The following is a 3,238-nucleotide window of genomic DNA, read 5'->3' as shown; positions in this document are numbered from 1 at the left end:
TATCTTTTTTGACACTTTATTTTTTCCAGCTTTATTGAAATATAATTGGCATATGATATCATGTAAGTTTAAGGCATACAATGTGATGATTTGATATACATATATATTGCAAAATGATTACGTCACTTGATGATTAGTGCTATGAAGAAAAATAAAGCAAGGAAGGAAGATAGGAAATGTGGATGGCAAAACTTCAAATAGAGTATTCAGGGAATGCCTCACTGAGAAAGTGATATTTCAGCAGAGACCTTTAATAGGTAAGCAAAAAAGCCATGCTTCTATCTGGTATGAAAGTATTCCAACAAAGAAAACACCTGTGCAAAAGCCTGGCTTTGTCTAGGAAAAGCAAGGAGCTCGATGTTGCTGAAGCTCAGTGGGACTAGTAGGAGAGGAAGTGAGGGGGAGGGAGAGGGAAAGGCTTCCAATGAGGCTTTATATGGTAATGTAAGGTCTTTGTCTTTTGTGCTAGTCATAAGAGGGTTTTTTTGGTAAAAGAATGACTTTTTAAAAGGGTCACTCTAGCTGCCATGTAGAGGATAAAATGTAAGGGAACAAGGACAGAAATAACATGAACTGTTTTAAGACCAAATAAAGAGGCTGATATTTCCTTCTTCAAATTATGGCTAAAAGTGGTGAAAATAAGTTTTTACTGAACAGTAAAATGACACTGAGGTGCTATCCTTTTCTTTCGTTTAAGCAAGAAATAGTTTTGTATAGCAGAGTCCCCATGAAACAATCATACAGATGCTTTGTTAGAGACCTGAAGAAGTCGGATGGTTGCATTGCATTACAAGGGTATTGCAAGTTAATAGTCTATAGATTACATAACTTGTCTGGGCCCACATTTTACATTAACCTCTGCCTACCCCAAGCCTCCTACTTCTTTTCAACAGGCTAGGAGTCTGCAGTCCTTAGACAGAAAATTCCTGTCATACCTTGTGCCATTCTCCTGACCGAGACTTGCAATATATTGAATACTTTATCTATTGAGCCTGAAAATAGCCCCAGAATGCTTCTCAACATCTTGTTTTTTTTAGACAGTCATTACTGATTTATTATAATGGACACCAAAAATTAAACCTGTTTAGTGTCACTAGTCTCACAGCTGCCACATTACTCACTGCACCAGGGCATCTGCACAAGAGAATAAAATGGGGCTGATATGTAACCCATGCTTTGGTCTTCATGAGCTGGGTCTATGTTCTGAGAGTGTCTTTTTCTAAATCAAATGCAGGCACTGTATGGACTGGCAGCAGTTCTGTCCTAGGGGAATAAGTAAGGGGTCTCTTGGTGTAATTGATGCAAGGAGGCAGGGAGAAAGGGGGGAGAGGAGAGAGAGAGGTGAATGAATAGAAGTGTTCATCTTTGAAGAATGCCTAGCATTTTGTTTTCTCATTTTAAATGGGCAATGATTTGTATGATGACAAAATTAGTGTAAAAATGGTCTAGCTAAGCTAGATGTAGTAGGTACAGAGCTGTAGAAACAGGATTATAAAGAATGAGGCTTGGCCTTGCCTATTGGAGATGTTTATGTAAGTGGTTATTTGCCTCTGCCTCTTGGCAACTAACTAAAGCCAACCTTGACTTCTGAGCAGATTCAACATTGCATGCCTTTCTGTTTGATAAATTTAAATGTAATATAAAACCAAGAGCAGTTTTCTATTTACTGATGCATTTTTACTTTGTTTAGTTATATTCTGTATTAAAGAAACACACATATAACATTATGACATTACACAATAGATAATTAAGTACTAAATGATTCATAGTACCACAGTTCCCCAAGTGATTCTAATGTACATAACGTGGTTGAGGCATATGGACCCTAAAGAGTAAACGAACAGGCCTGGAGGGGGAAACCAAACCAGAACTATTATGAACTAGCTTCCAAGTTCAATAAATAAGACTGTTCACCAGCCCCTTATCAGCATATAAGGACACCCTGGCATTCCCTATACTGTAATGAAAAGTTCCTGCTAAATGAGGATGTGTTGGACTACAGAAGTTTCAGCTGAATGAATGTAGAGTAAATGGAAGGGCAAAACTTCAGTCCCAAAGCTGAGGCCATTCAGAGGAGAAACTGTTTAGCACACATGCTCTGGCTACAGAGCTCTCTGATGAGGCTTACTCTTAGCCAGTTTCATTAAAAAGAGAGTGTCATTTGATGTATAGTCTTATCCTCCCCCCATCAACCTGCCTTGCTTTCTATAATCCGTTTCACTGAGTTGCTTTTCTCTACATGTTCTCCAATGCCATTATTCCTGTCTTGTACTGGGACCAGAAAAACAAGAGAACAACCCAGGTGCAGATACCTCAAGGATTTATGGCAAAGTAGGATGACCTCTTACTAATTTTTTCTCCTTTTTTTCTTAATGATATTCAAGATTTTCCTGAATATTTTAACCAAATCAACACTTGGCCAGATGTCCTCAGGGAACAGTCTATAAGGCCTTTTGGCTTCTTTTCCTAGGATGTAACAGCTCAGAACACATAATTTTAAAACATATTTGAAGAGGTGGAGAAGTGAGGAAATTGGAGAGGTGAAAATATAGATGTGATTTGAAAAACCAATTTGAATAGAGACAAGTTATTGAGAACATTCATTTTGGGTGGCTATTGGAGAAAACACCTCATATATGCATAATGTTTTATGGCTTAACAGGCTCTTTCATGTATATTTACACTTAACTCTCACAATAACACTAATGAGAAAGGTGACTGGACTTTTCCAATACTACACAGTAATTATGTAATAAAGGTTATATTATAGTAGAAGTATGGCTCCTTATTTTATGCTGGATTGCTTTATTATTCGTTAGGATCCCCTGGGCAATCTTGACATCCTAAAGCAAATTATATATCTTAGAAAAGGTTTTATTTGAAAGAAAAATATCTTAAAGTATGGATGGTAAATTTATAAGGAATTTTATGAGACTTAAGGTAACCAATAGAGTAAGCATGATAGACGGCCCATCTACTCAAATCTGAGAAAATATAGGGCTCTCTTTGTGACCGCCCATATTGTGAGTTTAATCATTTCAGGCTCTAGAACCTTAGTGGTCAAAAATACTGCAAGGGACCCAAGAGGAATTTCATTTCATTAATCTCTGCAACTGTCGAAAGCAGCTACAGATGGAGGACTTTTATAATTCCACTCCGTCTGTGGCGAAAGATATTTTCATTTCATGCTGGGAGCTGTTCTTTCTCCATCAGTCAGATTATTTTATGAGCCATTTGT

Source organism: Pteronotus mesoamericanus, unplaced genomic scaffold, assembly GCF_021234165.1.
Source record: "Pteronotus mesoamericanus isolate MK-2021 breed Mesoamerican mustached bat unplaced genomic scaffold, CSHL_Meso_final contig_935, whole genome shotgun sequence".
NCBI classification, from domain to species: Eukaryota; Metazoa; Chordata; class Mammalia; order Chiroptera; family Mormoopidae; genus Pteronotus; species Pteronotus mesoamericanus.
Note: the sequence above shows the minus strand (reverse complement) of the source record.